Raw genomic sequence first — 13975 nt, forward strand, 5'->3', positions numbered from 1 at the left:
CCTAATTTGGCTGTGTGCTAATCACTGGAGACAGCTGCTGTAACAGAACCTGAAAGGCATAATATTCCCTGTACAGAATGGGTGAAACAGTGATCTCGGCCAAACGTTCCAGTTATAGAACACAGCATTTCATCTTACATTGGAGACAATTCTAAAGAAATATCTTCCCCCCTTTTTAAAAAAAAAAAAAAAGAGTAAAGCCAAAATGGATTTTTAACAATGGCGCTTGAATCCAAATATTCTCTGGGATATTATCAATGGATTGTAGGTTTCTTAAAGCAGAACTGTCGCTACTGAGAACTAAAAGATAGTTTGGGCTAGTGCTTTTAGGTTCTCATAATTTTAATTAAAAAAAAAATGAATGCACCCGAGACATCACCGAGGTAAATATGTGTTTTTGCTGTTTTTTTTTTTTATATATCCTCTGCTACATTATTCAAACCAGTAAATTCTTCTATAACAACATTTACTGGGGTGAACCAAGGTAAAAAGAAGATGAAAGGGGACAGTATCACTTTAAGCACGTGAGAATATTCAGCTTAGATACAGCTTTCATGACACCGAATCAGCCATTTATGCCTACTTCCCTGCTCTGCACACCTGCAGACATTTCAACAGGAAAAGAGGAACTGTAAACAAAGTGTTAAAAGTTCCTATTTTAGTTTATTCAATTGACAAACAATTTCATTTACAGAGTTTTCAGTCTCTTAATTTAAGCTTCAGCTTAATACCAAACAGTAAAGAAAGCAGAAGCTTCAAAAGTAAAGGATAAGAAACAGGAGGGGGGGAGTGTTTCCACCATAATGAGAACAGAACAAGTCCCATGGTGATCAGCAGTGCGTTGTTGTGAAAGAAAAGTCTTGCCAAGGGTCCCAAACTTTATATAAGGCTAGTAAAGCCATGTGCATAGTAGCCAACAGTTTATCAACTGGTTTTCCTCTATTTTTGCTCTACCTTCACTAAACGAAGGGGCTGATGCTCCTAACCATGATGCCGCCATAGCTCTTCTAGCAACTAAAGGTGATTTTATTGAACAGCTTTTGAGGCAACCATCCAGAGGTCGACAAAATAGGAAAAGCCAGGGATCTAAGAGGGATTTCTAGAGAGGAAGGGAAGTCTGGCAACACAGCGAAAAAAGAAACAGAACAGAAATCACAACCAAAGGAAAGTCATAATAACTGCATCAGGAAGTAAGACAGAGTGGCATTCTGGGAGAGGGCTGCTAATTTTGAAAAGTGTAGGAGTATGGATCTCATGAGAAATTGAGCACTGTACATAAGAGAGCAGAGAATATTATACTAAAAAAAAAAAAGGTTATCCATTAAACCACAAACAGGCAGGAATTTATCAGGGGACTGCAACTTTAAGTCCAAAATAGCAAAGCATTTTCATTTATCTTATACAGATATCTCTTAACCCCTTGAAGACAAAGGATTAGGCAAATACACTCAGGTCATGACAGTTATACAATGTAATCTGTTATGATAGCATAAGGCTCTACAAACTGAATTATAAATAAATTAGGGATCGACCGATTATCGGTTTTACCGATATAATCGGCCGATATTCGGTATTTTCGGCAATATCGGTATCGGCCAATAGGGATACCGATATTGCCGATAATACCTCCCAGGACCGCCAGGCTCATTACAAGCCCGGCGGTCCGGGGGGGGGGGGGGGCGGGCAGCAAGTGTTTACTCACCTCCCAGCAGCTCCTCCAGCTCCCCAGTGTAAATCTCGCGAGACCCGCGGCCAGCTCTGACGGCCGCGGGTCTCGCAAGATTTACACTGGGGAGCTGGAGGAGCTGCTGGGAGGTGAGTAAACGCTTGCTGCCCACCCCACTTCCCTCCCCCAGCTAAGCCAATGCCACTGGACCACCAGGGATTAACATATCCCCCCTCCCTGGCAAGGCAACAAGCAGGGAGGGGGGACAACAAAAAATAAATAATAATAATTAAATATATAAAAAATAAATAAATAATTTAATATAAAAATTAAAAAAAAAAGTTTTAATAAAAAATGCCCCCTCACACACACACTATTATTATACACATACACTACACAAACACACTGTGTATATAATTCAGTGTGTTTGTGTAGTGTGTGTGTATATATAATGCAGTGTGTGTATATATAATGCACACTACACAAACACACTGCATTATATACACACACACACTATACAAACACACACTGCATTATACACACACACACACTATACAAACACACACTGCATTATACACACACACACACACACTATACAAACACACACTGCATTATATACACACACTACATTACAAACACACACTGCATTATATACACACACACTATACAAACACACACTGCATTATATAAACACACTACACAAACACACACTGCATTATATAAACACACTACATTATATACACACTGCATTATATACACACACTATACAAACACACACTGCATTATATACACACACACTATACAAACACACACACTGCATTATATACACACACTATACAAACACACACACTGCATTATATACACACACTATACAAACACACACACTGCATTATATACACACACTATACAAACACACACACACTGCATTATATACACACACTATACAAACACACACACTGCATTATATACACACACTATACAAACACACACACAGCATTATATATACACACACACTATACAAACACACACTGCATTATATACACACACACACACACTATACAAACACACACTGCATTATATACACACACTATACAAACACACACACTATACAAACACACACTGCATTATATACACACACACTATACAAACACACACACTGCATTATATACACACACTGCATCCACTACACACACACTGCACAAACACTGCATCCACTACACACACATACACAGCTCCCCTGTCTAAACACACTGCATCCACTACACGTGGCATGTATATTTTGTGCATTTACCTTTAGAAATAGTTTTTTATTTTCCAAAATGGTAAATGTACAGAATATCGGCAAATTATATCGGCTATCGGCCTGAAAGTTCACAGGATATCGGTATCGGTATCGGCTCTAAAAAATCAATATCGGTCGATCCCTAAAATAAATACAGTGGAAAATGTATTCATACTTACCGTAATTTTTTTTTCCTGGCTATTATTCTTCATGGCAGCATATACACATGGTGAGCTCCTTCCCTACAGGTCCTCAGTCAGTTTACAAGCTCTACAGTACATAAATAGAGACATTAATGGGTGGGAAGTATATGCTGCCATGAATAATAGCCAGGAAAAGAAAATTACGGTAAGTATGAATACATTTTCCCCTTTCCTGGCTAATCGTGGCAGCATATACACATGGGGAATACCCAAGCTTACAAAGGGAGGGACAGAATAGCCAATCAAATAATCAGAATAATTCAACAGATAGAAGAATGAACTGAGTTAAGTACTTGAGTACCAAATTGTGCATCATAGACTGTTTTAACGAACAGTATGAAATGCCAGACAAACGTGTCTAAAGAGGTTCAAATGCTAGCTTACAAAAAGTGTCAGCAGAAACCATTGCCATGGCAACCCATGATGCTGCAACAGCATGACAGGAGAGTGCCCTGATACCCTCCAGCACAGGTAGAGAACGGACGTGACGTCCAAATTGTGCCTCATTAATTGCTTCAATGTCCAATATGGAATGCAGGACAAACTAGTTCAAAGAGGTCCAAATGCCAACTTTACAAAGTTTCAGCAGAGACCATTGCCATGGAAGCCCACGAGATGCTGTAACAGCACTAGTAGCTAATGCCCCAAATCCTATGGTACAGGTAGAGAATGGCATTGAAAGGCTCTCACTTTAGGCAGGATCTCTGGTGCTACATGCAAGACAACCATATCCTGTTGAAATTTAGTGAATGGGGGTACACAGGATCAAGCCTGGAGTTCAACCATTTTCCTTGCTGGGGTACGAGCCACCAGCACTTTCTGTGCTAGCACCATGGAAGCTCCTTCTAGAGGTTCGAATAATGGTTCAGTCAGGGCCCGTGAGACCAGTGGTACGTCACATATTGGCTTCACCACACTCAGTGGAGGCATGATTTCAATCAATGCCTATATGAAGCAAAGTGCAGCTAAGTGCACACATTCACCTTGCTGAGGTACCAGTCACCAGCAACAGCAACGTCTGGGCTAACATCATGGAAGCTCCTGCTAGAAGTTCAGTCAGAGTCTGTGAGACCAGTGGTACGTCACATATTGGTTTCAACACCCTCCGCGGAGGCTTGAGTTCAATTGTTGCTTACATGAAGCAAAGTACATGGGGCATCAACGCTCAATCGGTACCCTTCAATACAGGTAGAGAATGACATAGATAAGCATTCACCATAGGCAGGATCTTCAGGTGCCAAATGCAAGACGACCATATCTGTTGAAAAGTAGTGAAAGGGGGTTTCACAGGATCAAGCCTGGAGTTCACCCATTTTCCTTGCTGGGGTACCAGCCACCGGCACTTTCTGTGCTACCACCATGGAAGCTCCTTCTAGAGGTTCGAATAATGGTTCAGTCAGGGCCCGTGAGACCAGTGGTACGTCACATATTGGCTTCACCACACTCAGTGGAGGCATGATTTCAATCAATGCCTATATGAAGCAAAGTGCAGCTAAGTGCTCCTCTAGAGTGTTATAACACAGAACCTTTCAAGGCCTGAACGAGGAGTAATTCCAACAGACAAAAGCATGTCAAACTTAGTAAAGCCTGTATAGGATTGTAAGAGGATCTGAATGACCGTCTCAGGGATGCCTATACTAATATGGACTCCCGCATCAACACCAGAACTTGAGGATCCTGGTGTGTCATGGGTGCCTTGTAATTGGTCTGGACGTACAGGAATTTCCCTTGGAGGTTCCAGAATCATCTTATTCATCATAGGAATTAGAGCCGACACGGTCTTCCACTGTAACCTTTTGCATTGCCTTTTTAGGAAAGTCAAAAACAGGAAAATATGTACATCAGACTAAAATTCTAAATTTGAGTCAGTGACAGTGTATCCTGAACCTGTGCATTCTGGTCCTAGCATGTAAAAAATACTTCTGGACATGGTAGTTCCAAGAAATGGCCATCAGATCTATGTAAGGTATCAGACAATCTGTGTCAACCCCGAGGATACGTCAGGACATGGCTGCCAATCCATCTTGTCCACAGTTATTTGGCTCCAGCAAACAGCCATTGTATTCTGAGCCACTGGTTGTTCTTCTGTGTCCTGATCATTATGGGCTGGAATTCCATCAATACGTATCTGTGAGACCCATCTTGGTAGATATAGGATACAGTTGCATTGATATTTGAGCAAATTTGGACCCACTCGTTCTTCAGCAAGCCTCTGAAGTGAAGAAGAGCCTTGAAAATGACTCTTAATTCCATACAAATGAATGGAAATATTGTGCAACATGGTCCAAACACTGTGCAACCAATCTTATAAAAACTGGAATTCAAGCTACTAATTGACCAATGAGGTTCTGTTCACTGGATCTAATCCTTCTTTCAGCTGCCAGGGTAAGGTGTAACTCCACTGATGGGGACATAGTAAGTGGCTGGCTCCAATAATCTTTCTCTTGTTAGACCAAGATAGGAAGGATCTGTAAGGAATCCAGAGATGCCATTGGGCCCATCTGACAAGTCTGCTGGTCGAAGCCAGGATTCCTAGTAGTTGCATCTATTTTCTTGCTGTTACCAAGCAGAAATGAAGAAACGGGGAGAGAAAACCTTTACAATCTGTGGAACTGTTCCAGAGATAGGGAAAAGCAGAGCATAGAATTTTCCACTCAGGAATGTCACCCACTGAGCTGGTCTGAAACTGTTTTTCTTGATATTCATCAAGCAGCCAAACTTTAGGAGTTATGAAAGAACTATATACCTCTGTGTGCATGCCTTCTTAGGGTCTAAGGCTATCAGAAGTAGATCCTCCAGATAATGGAACCAGGTGGAGTTCTGGACTCTCAATAACACTATAAGCACATATAAAGATTCTTGGGGCCGCATTGAGGTCAAATGGTAGGGCACTAACATGGAAGTTCTCTTCTGAGCTAATGCCGAAGATCTCTGCAGATTGGACTGAAAGTAAGCATCCTTGAGATATATAGAGGTAAGGAAATTATCCTTCCAGATTGCTTGAGATATGGATCTGATTGACTCCATCCCAAAGACTCTGACATTCAGCCTCTTGTTGGCCCCTCTTATGTCCAGTGTAGGCTTTCATGTGCTTTTCCTCTTAGCACCAGAAGAGAGGCGAAACTTGTCCCTGGAACTGCTCTTGTTCTGGGACCTAAAAAAAATCACCTCTTCGTCCAGAAGGCTTCTTCCTTCAGTGCTTTACCTTTTGATTCATTGGTCTTAATACTCCTGTTGGTATGGAGACTCCTGTGCCCGTTAAGAAAAAACTCCAGTTTATATCAATCTGGACCATGGATACCACTCAAGCCTCCAGAGTATGACGAGCCCAGGTATGTGTGATCAGAGAAATAAGGCTCCTAGTACTGGAGGAGATATGTTCATTGCTGAAGAGCAAAACGACTGCTTTATAGCTCCATTAGAACCTTGAAAGGCAGGTTTACCAACTGCCATGAGTTACCACTGGAGTATTCCCTGCAGGGCCAGTAGCTCCATGTATCTCTGAAATACTGGTCACTGGAGGTTCTCCGGTCAGACTATGAGGAGCTGGGATCCTTGGAACTTCCATTCTAAGGTACCAATATCTTGCAGCCCTCATTCGCCTTTTCAATGGAATTATCCAAAGTTTTCCCAAACAGCACCACCCCTTCAAATAAAATGGTGTAGAGGGCAGACTTTGAGGAGGAGTCATCATCCCAGAAACAGAACCATAATGCTTTCTTAGCTGCTATAGATAAATCCATTTGATCCAGAGAATATCCTAGTTACTTCTAGGGAAGTTTCTGTGAAGAAGTCAGTTGCAACCTGAAGACTTCAGACTGCCTCTTCAATCTTGGCTTTTAATAGATCTCTCCATAGTAGCCTTTAGATCTTTAATCACATATTTCATGTTTGTAGAAATAGCAGCGGAAGTCACAGCTGGCTGGCCACCTGCACTGTCCACCTATGCACAGTGATGGGTCATGCTGAAGCGACAACCTTCTGGAGGAAGTCAGTGCATAACCGATTCCTTCCACTGTTTTCTCCTTATAACCAGATCCAGGTGAAGAATCAGACACCTGACAAATAATAATAACAAAATATATCACTTGTAGTAAAGTATTAAAGGAACACTATAGTCACCTAACTTACTTTAGCTAAATAAAGCAGTTTTAGTGTATAGATCATTCCCCTGCAATTTCACTGCTCAATTCACTGTCATTTAGCAGTTAAATCACTTTGTTTCTGTTTATGCAGCCCTAGCCACACCTCCCCTGGTTTCACTTTCAAACAGATGTAATTTACCTTAAATAATTGTATCTCAATCTCTAAATTGAACTTTAATCACAAAAAAAAAAAAACACACACATGTCCGTAAGTAAAGGGAGCAAATAGCTCACGTCCTAAGGGCTGTAGGACAGGATAAAGACTGAGGACCTTAGGGATGGAGCCTCCTTTTAAAATCGTGGTGGTTTTCCTGTCCTATCAGCTGTAGGGAAGGAGCTAACCATGTGTATATGCTGCCATGATTAGCCAGGAAAAATATATATATATGGCTAACCAGTCCCAAACGAGAAGTAAAAGGACACAATACAAATGAAGCATAATGCAGGTTTTATTTGTTTTTGGTCCTCAGACTTCCTTATTGTAAAATAGAAAAGGGATCACCAACAGTCTCTATACAAGCTTCCTTATTGAAAGGGAAACACTTCACACCTAAAGCCGACACATGCTTCATGTATATAAAAGGAAAAAAAAAGAAAATACATGTGATAAAAAATTAAACACAGTTTCTAAAAAGGGAAACTGGAGATTGTTAACACAGCCACAATACTGTAAACGAGGCGGTGGATAGTCTGTTAGCAGTCATCTCTCTGAATTACTTATCCAACCCTTGCCGAACAAGAGGTTATGGGATAAGAAAGAAAACCCATAGACCAAAGTGAGAAGCTCCTATTTGTAGAAGCCTCTTCCCATTGCTTCTGCTTGCATTGTCATAGCAGAAGCAACTTTGAATAAAAGAAGAAAAAACTATAAATTGTATTTTTCTTTCAATTTTTTTATGCATTATCTATACATAGTCCACTGCATTTCAGCCTTCTGCAACTGTTTACATCAACATCAGAATGAGATTACTGCAACCAATCTTTATTTTATATTCAAAGCTTGAGTCCACCTAAACTGGCATCAGGGCATCTTGCAAAACGATAAGGGTTATTCACTAAACTAAAAGCCTTAGTCCTTACGGGGTTAACAACAACACCACATGCTCAGACATTAAAGTTGCTGGATGAGCAAAAGTTAGTTGGGCTAACACTATAATGAATAAAGAGATCACCCAAGTATTTCCACATTTTAAGCCAGTGTTCCAAGCCTACATTCTGGATTTCAATATTTCCTGGGTTAAAGGTACAATCCACTGCCCCAATTTTTTTTTAAAAAAATCTAATTAAAAAAAAAAAGTTTTTAAATCATGGTTTAGTAGATATAAGCGGGATAGGAAGTTAGGGTTTCCACTATCCCAGTACAAATAATGAACAACAGTCTTCCGATATAAATACAGGCCCCACAGTAAGCATGAAATATGTAAAGGTAAAAGTTCACAAGCAGGGTTTGGGTAGGATATGATTGGTGATTTATAAGAGTTAATAAAATCATTTCCTTTCATTTATTTAAAGTACTGGGCTGATCAAGTACATGTTTAAGGCATTCACACACCTTTAGGCCTATATATAAGAGTTTACGTAACGTCAATGCACACATGCAGGTATGCCAATATATTTATAACAGATAGTGATGAACACCTCTCACCCACTTCTTAACAAGTCACATGTACAGTAAACCACTTCTGCTGCAACTTTGTTAACTATAACTACATACCTTATAAATAGGGAAGGGGGGAAAAAAATACATCAGGCATGCTGTGGCTCTGATTACAGTAACTTAAAGAGACCCTATAGTCACCAGAACAACTGGTGAGTACAGTCAGTCCCTGTAGGCTTTTTGCAGTAAACACTGCAGGTGCTTCCTGGGGCAGTGCTGCACAGTGAGAAGCACTACCATTCAGTGTCTCCACCCTCTGCATGGAGACACTGAACTTTCCTCATAGAGATGGATTGATTAAATACATCTCTATGAGGAGATATTGATTGACCAGGGCTGTGTTTGGCTTGTATTGGATCTGCCTCCTTGACAAATTCAGCAAACCCAATGCCACTTCTGATGATGACAGCCAAGGAGGCAGATCAGGGGCGGCGCAAGCAACAGCAGACTGGAATAAAAGGTAAGATTTTACTATATTTAGGAGGGAAGGGAAGTACGGGGGGGGGGGGGGTCCAATGGAAACATGGATCAATTTGTTCAAGGCAAAACAAGTTGTATTCTAGGACAACGTACTAAACAAGAACCAGTCACAACAGGAACAAAGAATGTATCAAGAATGCACCAAAATAGAATCTGTTTTGCCATGACAAATCTACCCACTGGTTTCAAGCACATATTGCAGAATAGCTAGCATCAAGGTTAGAGGGTTAATTCCAAACACCAGGACCACTTCAGTGATTGTGGTTATGGTGGTAGGAGTCTGGATGTGCAGTGTTTATGCTTGGGACACTGCACATTCAGTGATATTTGCATTTGGTCGACACTCAGTTCCGCGACAGGTGGGGTCTATCAGACAATCACTAGAGGGACTTCCGGCTTCTTAGACTTTTGGTCGTCTAAACGACGCTGGACATCCTTACGCTATGCATAAGGGCCTCCAGCGTTGCCGGAATTGAATAATGCTTTCCTAAGGGGAGGTCTAATGCGCGCACGGCAATTGCCGCGAATGCGCATTAGGTCTCCCCCGCTGCCGACAGAGTGGAGCCTGACCCTGCGCTGATGTCCCCGAGGGACATCGGCGCTGGATTCATATAAGTGTCTGAAGGTGTGTGTCGCAGGAGGGCAGGAGGGAGGAAGACACTCCAAGATTCTACAGTGCCAGGTAAACGGGTTTGTTTTCCTGGCACTAGAGAATCCCTTTAACAGGATGCTCATTTCAGCCACCTCCAACCCCTATACCATCAGCACTGTAAGTTCCATCCTACATTACTAAAAGAAAGTGGGTGCAACAGCTATGCAAATTCCAGGTAACATCCCAGAAATATGAAATGTGCCTCCAGCCTAAAGTCTCTGGCAATATCTGCCTCGCTGAATCTTCCTTCAAAAAGAAGCAGGAATTAGGCTAAGTGGTTAATGGCATTGTATATGTCATGAGTGTTACAGCAGACGATTGTACGTGCTCTTCGGGATAGTGCAGAAAACAAAAGTGATCTCAATGCATTCATCCATGTAAAACCTTCATAAATAAATAAAAACACTCTCAGAAATGAAGCCAATTTTATCATGAGCTCAGATGCTCACCTCCCTTACATGTATATCATGCCCTAAGCATGGGGGTGGGAGGTAATACATCAAAGTGTATTCAGGTAATAAACATCCACGTGGCTATCTTCTAAATCCCCAATTAGTTTATTCAAGGCTGCATCTGCTGACAGGCCCCAGCTTAAACAAAAGCACAAAGCAAACATTCCACATCGAACAACAATATTGGTCAATAAACAAAGCCATCGAAACTCTCCTCATGGTTAATAATAAGAGAGAACTCTATAATAATATAGTAGGCAGACAGACCTGAATCCTTAGCAATCTCTCTCAAGTAACTGGAACTCACAAGCCAAGATTATACAAGATGTTTATCAATGTCATGTGCAAAGAGAATCAGAGCAGACTGTTTGTATAGTGCTCGGTTTATTGTAGTATAAACATATGCAAATGTTTGGTATTGTTTTTCACTCTTATCTGTGCCAACAGACCCGCAGACATTAAGAAGTCTGGTTAACATACCTTTGTAATTTATAACCTTTGTTGCAGTACAGGTAATTACTGGTCACTAAAGCCAGCCATTCCATGATTGAACTGACATGGTCACTTATCTAATTTTGGAAAAACCCAATAGTTAACAAAAAGTTACATATGGGCTGCATCGTTTGTTTTTTTTTAATTTTTTTTTATTTATTTATTTATTTAATTTTAGCTACATTGTATTTGAGGCTATTCTGGCTGAATTGTTTAACCTACATGAAGTTGTGCATGCAGCCAGTGCTATCTGCAAAAAATATAATTTGGGGGTTACCATTATCTGTATAGGCACAGTCTCTCTTATGCAACATTTATAAATCAAAGGAAGAGCAATCTACAGTGGAGGGGGGAGGGAAGGAAGAATCAACAAGCATGATTTTATCAAAATGGCTCAGTATTGGCCTTACAAACTGTTTCCGAGAACATTGAAAATAATCTATAAAAAACTTGTTTTAACGTTTTTCATATGTGATGTTTATTGTAAAGGTATTTTAAAGATTTAAAAAGTTGCATAACAATCCAGTTCAGGCGAGGCACAGCCAAAAGGCATATATTGCAAATGAGGAGATTGAGACACGGTTCCATATTTATTCCTCTCTTAATGCTGATGCCGTGATTGGCAGGAAGCTGAGATGGATAATGAGGTGTGGATTTATACATATAATTAAAATTTCACACCCCAAGAACAGATCTGTTATATATACAGAATAAGTAAACAGGATATTAAAAATACTGGGGACATGAAGTTTCCTCTGATAGACAAAGCATCATCCTAAACGTGCTCTAGGACATCAAATTAAAAAAAAAACACAGATAATGAGAACATTAGTTAAAAGTTGTCGTTTCACAAAATGTTTTGCACTATAGTTATACAACAATAGCTGTACACAAGAGATGCTTGCATCTACAGTCTTCATAATTGTAATTCTATAAAACCATTTCCTCTGTGTCTGGGAAAAGAAAAAAAAAGAAAATGAAAAAAAAAAAAAAATAGATCATGTGAAAAACAGAAGTAAAAAAAAAAAAAAAAAGATGGCAATTAAAAACAGATCCCATACATACACACAGTGCATCTATTCGATGAGAAATCAAAAGCAATCACAACACCGAACTTTAGAGGTAACGGTCAGACAGTCTTTTCCGTGGGCTTTGCGGGAATCACTAGGTGTCATCCTTCACAAATCGTATGTAACCACTAGATTTTTGGATGCAATTATTCTGCTCAGAGAATTTGCTCTCAGACTTTTCTGCTCTTCATAAAAATTCACTTATAAACAACTCGTGCTAAAAAAGGCACCAAAGATTGAACCGCGGCCCTCTCTAGAGAACGGCTTGGCTCAACAAATGGGTCAATGGCCAAAAGTCACAATTCTGCAGTGTGAGGAATGCAGCTGCCATGATACACCAGATTCCATTTGCGTGAACACCCTTGGCTGCAAAGATTACTACCTAGTAAGCAAAACGTAAAGAATGTTTCCATAAAAAAAAAAAAAAAAAAGAGGGGGGAGAATGCAGTTTTTCGGAAACCCAAAAATTCACAGACACTTTTTCTTCTAGCATTTCCTTTTCCCGTAACCTCTGGAAATAAGGAGGAACATAGTGCAGTTTTCACACAGGTAGTTGCTGCAACTGTTGCAGAAGTAGCATACAAGCAATAAAATCCTGTAACTAATGAAGGTGTTATAGAAAGCCAAAGCGCTCTTTAGAATTTATCAGGTATTGTTAAGGTTTATTCATACACAGCAGCTCTTCATAAAGCTATGGCTTACGGCACTGTCTTACATACACACCACCACTTTCCTTTTTCTGTAAAAAAATTTTCCTACTTAAAGGAACACTATAGGGGCAGGAACACAAACATGTATTCCTGACCCTATATAGTGTTAAAACCACCATCTACTCCCCCCCTCCACACACCGTCTTGGCCCTCCTAAGTATAGAGAAATATTACCTTTATTCCACTCCGCTGCTGCTGGCTCTGCTTGCCTGACATCATCAGAAGTGATTTTCTGATCCAATCACAATGCTTTCACATAGGAAAGCAATGGATTGGATCAGATAATCAAGGAGGTTGAACAGGGGCAGAGCCAGCACAACCCAAACACAGCCCTGGCCAATCAGTATCTCCCCATACAGATGTATTGAATCAATGCAGAGGGTGGAGACACTGAATGGTAGTGCAGCTCACTTTGCACTGTGTCCCACAGTGTTCTTCTCCCCTGTGGGAGAGTGTTCTTCTCCCCTTACTTCAACTGGAGCAATAAAGTTAAGCATGTAAATAAAAGGACGAAAAACAAAAATTAGGCAGTTTTTACCAACAATTCAAGCGATTTCACTCACTTTTCTTAAGTGAACACACAGTAGATCTTAAACAGGACACCAGAATCTATACATCCCTTCCCTGTCGTACTGTAGAGAGTGGCCATAGAGCTTCAAGGAATTTAGTAATTTATTATAGCTGAGCTGGACAGCAACACCGCTTTAATTTTAAAATAGAATTGCTTCCTGCATCTGCCTCAACTCTAGAGGTTTTTACATCTTGAGACATTCCATTTCTGGTCACTGACATCCCTTTGACGTATGAACTACATACCAGAAAACCTCTCTCTGTTCCTGACAACTTGACTGTTACTTTTGGTTGGAGAACGTAAAATTTCTAGATGGGCAGTCCTGGTCAAATCACGTGGAGCCCGGTGACCAGGAATAAAACAGGACTGGCCAAACTGTGGAAGCCCATCACTAAAGTAGCCGACTGAGTTGTTTTAGGTGGGAGAATGTGAAGCCATCCTAAATAAAATTTCAATCTCACACAGACCAGAGAAGGAGATAGGACAGCCTTGACCGATGACACGTGCTATAGAAAGCAGACTCTCTGAACCAAAACAGTGTTCCAAAATCTGTACATATATTTCAAATGGAACTAACTCTTAAACATGAACTTTA

The 13975-nt window shown here is 40.5% G+C and overlaps 1 protein-coding gene across 8 annotated transcripts in view; it reads right to left on the bottom strand.

Annotated features, from left to right (window-relative positions):
• Positions 1 to 13975, bottom strand: part of MYO18A (myosin XVIIIA) — a 277949-nt gene that overhangs the window by 253407 nt on the left and 10567 nt on the right. The window lies entirely within an intron of this gene.

This window comes from Pelobates fuscus, chromosome 1 (assembly GCF_036172605.1).
Source record: "Pelobates fuscus isolate aPelFus1 chromosome 1, aPelFus1.pri, whole genome shotgun sequence".
Classification (NCBI taxonomy): Eukaryota; Metazoa; Chordata; class Amphibia; order Anura; family Pelobatidae; genus Pelobates; species Pelobates fuscus.